Source organism: Lissotriton helveticus, chromosome 5_1, assembly GCF_964261635.1.
Source record: "Lissotriton helveticus chromosome 5_1, aLisHel1.1, whole genome shotgun sequence".
NCBI classification, from domain to species: Eukaryota; Metazoa; Chordata; class Amphibia; order Caudata; family Salamandridae; genus Lissotriton; species Lissotriton helveticus.
Window position 1 is genome coordinate 1,167,759,191 of NC_136065.1, and position 8,305 is coordinate 1,167,767,495.

Consider the following 8,305-nt stretch of genomic DNA (forward strand, 5'->3'; position numbering starts at 1 on the left):
AAGGTCTTTTGAGTGTATTCAGGAAAGGAAGGATCCTTCTTGTGTTCTATGAACAATGGCGCTCATTGGCTGTTTTTTCCAGATTTCACTTCTGATCTAACTTGGTCCTATACTACTGTCTCTAACGCATCGCTGTCAGCTAGTTGTCACCAGTAGAAGGGAGTAACGAAATTAGAAAGAGGCCAATATGCCCTTATCAGTCATTTGCCATTCCTTTGTACAAAGCGTTTTGGGTCAGAATTAAATTACTTTACCTACTGAGATCCTGCATCCATTTACAGGGAGTTTTTATTCGATATCACTGCTTTCACAGCAGACATCACACATGGCTACTAAAGGATATCATCTCTTTTAAAACCAGGCCCGTGGCTCACGGATTGCACTATCAAATTAATCTCAGTCCCAGGTAAAGTCCAACAACAAAGGCGGGAACCTCCTAAAGCATGATTATACCTCTCTGAGGCCAGTAGGGGACAGGTTAGACATATTCTTGTCTCCTGGAATCTTCCAGTCCAGGATGTTTTAGTCCTGAACATTGTAAAAATTGGATATTTTATTAAGTTCCTTCATCCTCCAGAACAGCCCTCAGAGTCACTCCTCTTCCATGTCTTTCAATTCACAAAAGAGCACTGATAAGATGGATCGACATTCTTCTTTTTAATGAGCTATCATTCCTTTTTTCTCACTCTCAACGAGGATTAGGAGTTTACTCCATTCTATTCTTGTACCACAACCAGACTGAGATTTTCACCTAAATATGGATTTCAGATGAGTAAACAATTTTGTGAGATACATATCTTTGAGGGTTACTACACTTCAGACTGGATGCTAGGAGACTTCTTAGTAACACTGCATCTGAAAGACAATAATTATCATATTCCAACTCGCCCACACAGTAAGGGGGTTCTGCGATTTGCAATGGGGCAATTTCATTACCAATGTTCTGTCCTTCCTTTCAGCCTCTGAGCTGCTGCTAGAGTCTTCACAAAGGCATATTCTCAGTAGTAACTTCTCTTCAGTTGGACAGGGTTGTGACTTTCCCTTCCTTAGACTTTTGGTTCATTATCTGCTCCCCTCAATTCTTGGAGCCAAGGGGATGTTCTAGTTCACATGGACAATCAGGTGGCAAAGACTTATATAAATTGTAAGGGGCCCACACTAGCTCTGGGAGCTCTGGGGAGTTGCTCTTGGGCATAGATCAATTGCCTAACGCGACAAGTCTCTTACCTCCCGGGTAGGGAAAACCAGAGGGCAGATCACTGTAGCAGAGTTTTCCTTCATCATTGTGACACTATGCATTTCAGGAACCATTTCTGAAGTGAATAGATCAGTTGGGTCATCCCTGGGTAGACCTCTTTGCCTCCCTAAATAATGGTATTCTTAACCATTTCTGAGCATAGAAAGTAGGTCAGGGAGTATGGGGAGAGGATGCATGAGCACTAGCTTGGCATCCAGGACTTTTGTATGCCTTCCTTTTGATTCCTTTATTCTGAGAGTGCTGGAGAAGATTAGAAGGGAAGCAGGAACTGTGATTCTGTTTGCTCCCTTTTGGTCATGCCCATAGTTTGCAATCATTGTGTGGTTGCATGTGTTTCCCTTATTTCACCTGCCTCTCTTTCCTTCTCATCTCCAGTTTCTGGGTCTCAGTCTATTTGCCGTCTTCGTTTCATGTCTTGGAAGTTAAGAGGTGGGGGGTCTCGTAACTAGGATGTTCTAGGAAAGTCGTTATAGACAATCAAGAACTAAAGCATCCTTCACAGTGCCTTGCTCTTTCAAGCACTGCACTGATTATGAGTCGTGGTGTAAGGAGCAGGTTATTGTGCCTTGGTCTTGTGGTGCATGCTCAGCGATGGATTTCTGAAAAGTTTGCCCTTATTTTTGAAGCCATTGGGTTACTATTTGATCCTTTAGAGAACAGGGTTCACTAGCTTCTATATCTCCTTTAGTCGAATCAAGTTCTTATGAGTTTCCAAAATGATGACATATATTGCATTCCCCTATTACTCCCTGGTAGTTAACCGCTGTTTTAAGGGGTTTACAAGGTCCTCCATTTAAGCATCCATCTTCTGCCCCATTGTCTTGGCATACTGCAAAGGTTACATTATTTTTTAATATTGCATTTATACGAAGATTGGGTGAACTTTGAGTCTTGGTGTCTGCATCCCTCTATCATCAGAATCTCACATATAAGGTGTTATTTAGAACTGGGCCTGAAATTGCTCCTAAGATTCCTTCCCAGTTGCATACTTCGCAGCAGATTTTTACCAGTATGTTTGCCTTGAGGGGATGACAAAATAGGCTCTCTTTATACTTTACACGATCGCGGATGCTTGCTCATCTACATGAACTGGACAAAGGAGTGTTGGTCTACATAGTCCTTGTGTTTTTTTTCGTGGTGCAGATAAGTGTGGTAAAAAACAACTCCTGCCACAGTGTGTCACTGGGATAGGTTACCCAATTCTCATATGTATTCTTCCCTGGCCAAACAAATTTCTTAGGGTATTCAAGAAAGGCACACAAAAGAAGTGGCTTCCTCCTCGGCTGATGCTAAAGGAGTTCCCTTGCCTAAGATTTGCAGCACTGCCATTTGGCCCCATAAACATACTTTTGTCACACATTGCCGTCTTGAAAGGGGAAAGGTCATTTTTATAATGTGGTGTAACAAACCATTGGTGTTTATTTGATTACAGTAAAATCTTGTTTTTCTGTGTCTCAGGTTCGTTGGTGTTTGTATCAATAGTTGCGATTTGTACATCAGCAAATCAGTAAGGACTGGCATGGGAAAGACAGACAAGGAAGTAATGCTTCAATTGATTACCTGTAAACGTTATTACTCCTACTGCCAGTCTTCCTTATCCGTGCCCCTTTATTATCTAAGATCCAGTGTGGGTTCTCTATCAGAAGTTAAGGGCTGTACTTATGGGCAATATAAGGGATTATACAATAGGTAGATTAGGACTATTTCAGGGATATACAATGCCTTCTTCCCAGTTTTTAGTTTAAGGGTTAATATGTCCCTTGGAAACATGCATCCTCAAATCGGCAGGGCCTAGACAAGGAAGACTAGAATTAGGAGCAACAACATTTACCAGTAAGTAATCAGAACGGGAAACAACCTTTACAACGCAACTTTTACAACGCACTACCATTACAACAAAACTTTTACAACGCAACATCCATTACAACGCATGTCTTTACAACGCAACCATTACAACGCATGACACTACAACGCATACCACTACAACGCATAACATTATCATCCAACACTTACCCTACTGTTGCACCCCCTGGAGTTAGAATAGTAATTTTTACCCCTACACTATCCAACACTTACCCTACTGTTGCACCCCCTGGAGTTAGAATAGTAATTTTTACCCCTACACTATCCAACACTTACTTTACTGTTGCACCCCCTGGAGTTAGAATAGTAATTTTTACCCCTACACTATCCAACACTTACCCTACTGTTGCACCCCCTGGTGTTAGAATAGTCATTTTTACCCCTACACTATCCAATACTTACCAAACATGCAATGTAATGTTATGCGTTGTAATGGTATGCGTTGTAAAGGTAGTATGCGTTGTAGTGGAATGCGTTGTAAAGGTAGTTTAAAAATATTCATTGTAATGGCATGCGTTGTAATGGAATGCGTTGTAATGGATGTTGCTTTGTAAAAATGCGTTGTAAAGGAATGCGTTGCAAAAGTATGCGTTGTAACGTCATACAACCAATCAGAACATTTACAGTAATTTAAGACTAACTGCAATGTACCACTTCACTGACAGTGGAAGCAGGGCAGATGTTTGCAAAATGATCTTTTGGAATATGATATTGAAAGGGGCTAAAGTATCAACATTTTGACTCAAGGTGCAATTTATAAAAAACAATTGTGACTATAATGAATGTGCAATGCAGGCAGGGCGGGTTTGGTGAAGAGTACCAGTAGTGCGAGTGGGGTAGGAATCTAGCTAGATTTTCAATTGAAGAATTTGCCTGGTAGTATCAATCATAAGGAATCAAGGACTAGATTTAGAGTTGACTTTCAAGAGAACATCTTCCAATTTCTGGAGGGAAAGGTGAAGCTGGAGGAGAATCAACCTTCCAAATTTCCTACATCAGACTATCCAGGTGGTGGAGTAAATTCTACTGTTGGGACACTCAACTTTAAATCAGGCCAACTCATGAGGGCCATCAAAAACTGAGCACTGTTTTATGTTTACCCAAGTAATCCTTAAATGCATTTGCTTTGGGTACAGGTTTCTGCTAGCAGGACATATTTTTGTGAACTGCCCATAACACTACTGATGTCTTGCACTTTGATTTTTCAGATAATTGCACTCAAGGCAGAAATAATGTCAAGGAGGAAAAGGTCTAAGTTCAAGAAACAGAAGAAACCGCATTACTGGATCACACAAATGATTGAAGTCATCATTTGCATCTTTAAGAAAATCTCTCCACCATCATATGTCCACACAATAGGGCATATTCTCTATGATGATGACATCCAATGGACTTCTCTGACAATTTGAGAAGGCGGCTAATTTTCTATACAGATAGTCAATATTGTGTAGGAAACCGTGACGTACATTTGTATATTGTATGTGTATATTACACATTGGGGAACTGATTTCCTCTGTGTCCTTGTATATTACAGAACACTTTAAAGTAATAACTCTGCCCTCATTCAAGAAGGGCCATAGGAGTGACTTTTGGCTTATCAGCACTTTACAATCCGAAAGAAGAAAAGAAGATGATGATAAAGGATAATGAAGAAGGATGCATCATCACAAGATTATTTCAATAAGCTTTGTAAGGTGGAAAAATTGAATCCACTGTTGGGAAAATGAAAAAAACACTTGCATTGCTACCTCCCAACGGGCTAAGAGTCAGGAGCCATTTACGGATGGTTTAATGGACTCAAGATGAGGCAAAATTTTCCGGATCACTCAGGAACATCGTGGGAAACAAAAACTTAAATGCACCTATCTTTATAGACAATCTTGTAGTCTTATGCTCTGCATTCTAAACCAAGCAATTCATTTTGATACACACTCATAGAGTGGAAGGGCCACAAGTAACATTCCCTAACTTCTGATTAAATCTAAATGACCCCTTTCTGTGAGCATGGTGAGTGACTACTGAAATTCATAAGACATGAGCTTGGTAACCTCTACAATTTGAATCCTGCGGGCCTATCACGATTTAAAATTTCAGCTGGTGTCAGATAACTAATGACTAGGCCCATTAGCCAAGATTGGGCTTAAACATTCCATGGTGGTCTATTTTGTACAAATATTAGGCTTAGTAAATTTCATGGTTTCAAGCTTTAAGTCGATTGATGGAGGAGCCATTGTGTGTGTTATAGGCATCCTTCGTCCAGATTGTAAGTAGACAGGCAATCCCTATGGGATGAAGTATCTATGTCAGTGATGATCAAAATATGGTGCTCTACTGAACTGATTACTCAGTTTGCTTATCCTGAGGCATGTATGCAGCACATATGTATGCTTTATGAACCAAGCACTCTAGTAGTAGAGGTACGTTGTGTAGTATTCATGAGTAGGTACTTATGTACTAATGTAATGTTTATTAATTGTCAATTATTTATATGAAAAATTTGTATATAAGCTACGTTCTTATGTTTGATCTCCATGTGCTACTAAAGGCAGCCTTTGCAGAGTGTAAGTAATTCATCAATAAATCTGCAGTAATTCATCAATAAATCTGTGATTTACAAATACACTTCTGAATGGTAGTTCACATATTTAGTAGAAAACTACAAGTAGTGAATTCCCGCTGTGACCAAGCAATGCACATTCACTTAAAGCATACGGATGTCAAACAGACAGACGCCATACCAGTACAATTACATATGTTATGTACCAATCCAGAATGTACATGTTATCCACGAAAGAGACACAGATCCATTGGGATCATGCATTTTTATTGATTTACTCTCTGTGCAATTGTTATATATAGAATCTTACATATGCTTTACTCCAGTGGTTCCCAAACTTTTCATTCCTGAGGACCCCCATTTAGTCACTACTGGAAGCCGGGGACCCCCAAGCAATTTGTATGATTTTAATTTCAAACAATAAAACTGTAATTTGAAGAAAAAAAACACACGTGTGCACATCAAACAAAAGAGAGACTTGAATTACTAAAGATGTTAGTATTTTTATATTAAAAATATTTGCAAAAATTGAAAAATCTTAATGAGAAGGTTAGTGCTACATCTCGCGACTAACTTTTTATTGGTTTTATTTCGCTGCCAGAGGCTCCTCCTCCTGCCAAGGCTCGACTGGAAACCTAAAGCTGCTCTGGCAAATGTTGTCAGACCAGTCCCTGTACAGTGCACACCAAGTGCAGCGAGTGAGCCTGACCGCTACAGAGGGGGCTTTGGGGGAAATGGTGCATTTTACAACATATTTAACATTATATATTGAATTGTATTAGCTTTTAAAGCATAGTAAATAATAACCTTACTATCTGGTGTCAATCTTCAATGATTGACAATCTTCAATGGTTCCCTCACTACTACCCTCCAACAGTGCCTCTCATCTCTCCATAGCCCCACTGTCACATGTATTTAATTTATTTTATAGCATCTCTCATACCACTGTAGGGTGTCAGAGCACTTTACATCACACACATACAGAGACAATGAATCACACATGTGTAGATCAGTGAATACAAATTGTTACATAAGGCAAAGGGGACTACAAGGTGTAGGATTCACATATCTTCCATACTAGTAGGCATTTTTTAAGATTGCTTGGTTTGGAGAAGCACAAACTCAGGACTCAGAACATAACATAGGGGTTAGCATTGACTTTAATAATAAGGATTGATTTCTACCCAAACAAACCTTTTTAGTAGCATCACTATAATGAAAGTCTGGGAAAAATAATAAATGACTAACTTGTACCATGCAGTTTGCATGCAGCTATTTGATGACAGTTTATAGCTCACTGTGCTAGATTCCGATTGAATCTTGTGAACAGCACAATAACAAAATATTCTCTGTGGCAAAAGCAGGAACCTACTGAGCTATGCACAAAACAAAATACTGGTTTTTTTAATGCATGGTTGACATTCTTCGCAGCATGCATATTAACCATCTGCGCTTCCTTAAATGAGTCAAAGCTGCCACTGGACAAAACCCCCATCTCTCTCCAGCATTTACATTAATCATCTGAGTTATCTTGACACTTTTATTGCTGCCCCAAATCTGCTGATTATACAAGGAACTTTGCAGTGCTTTTAAAACTACTGCCTGCAGACCACCTAGGAATGTGTCACGGAACCCTGGGGGTCCGCGGACCCCAGCTTGGGAATCACTGCTCTATTTGATGACCTCTGAGGAAGGAGATTCCACAATATGCCTATGGTTATGTGTTGGGAGGTATGCATAGGAAGGCTCAGGTAAGGGGATGGTCATAAATTGTAAGTTGTGTGGTGGTTGTGGCAGAAGTATGTCAGTTGTTTGTGTGTGCATTGTGTATGTGTGTCCTCTTATTCCACTTCTCCTCTTACTTTAGTCTTATCAGCATCCTGCCCACATGGTTTTAAGTAGCTGTATGAAGGAAATACATGTCGCAATGTGATTTTATTGATAAATTATTTTGAAGGAGGATCAGACTTATGGAGACTCAGTTAAATTCTATTGTTTTGTTTGGGCAATTCATAGCCCAAATTATTTTATTTAAAACATATTGACATTTTAGATGGAACACACTGCATAAGCTGTTTTTTGAAGCAAAATTAAAAAAGAATGTTTTAAAATCTGGTCCAAAGCTAAAACTCAATTTAAAAAAAATGATCTTTAAAAACATTAGTAGTGTTAAATGTGGTACCAAATATTCCTAACGTTTTTTATTGCTCCCTACACATGCCTATGCCAAATCTGATAAAACATCCTTTCCGAACATGGACGTGATTTAGCGGTCTGGCTTGTCCTGTATGACCAATGGAACCCCCGACATCAGAGATAGCAAAGGCAGTGCCAAGGGCAGAATTTTAACAGTGCTCTAAGGAGCACTATTTATTTTCTGCTGCAACTGTTCGGAGCCGGGACAAGATCCATTCTTTGATGTAAAATTAATAAATTCAGTAGTTCAAAGCACACTCATAATAAATAAATAAAAAAAATAAGCGAAAAGAACTTTTTTAAACAACTAATTGCCATGTTTCGGTATTGTACGTAAATGAAAAGTGATATGTGTGAACACAATCTTCCTCTACTTACTTCTCAGGTGCGATAGTGGATTAATCAGCCATCACAAACCAAACTTTACTTAA

The 8,305-nt window shown here is 39.3% G+C and overlaps 1 protein-coding gene across 4 annotated transcripts in view; it reads left to right on the forward strand.

Moving 5' to 3' along the window:
• PLEKHS1 (pleckstrin homology domain containing S1) overlaps positions 1–5,743 on the forward strand; it is an 81,980-nt gene extending 76,237 nt beyond the window's left edge. For all 4 annotated transcript variants that reach the window (XM_078643858.1, XM_078643856.1, XM_078643854.1 and 1 more), the window contains exon 17: positions 4,330–5,743. The gene's annotated coding sequence lies outside the window, so the exon portion shown is untranslated. The remainder of the gene's footprint in view (positions 1–4,329) is intronic.
• Positions 5,744–8,305: the final 2,562 nt, after the last annotated feature.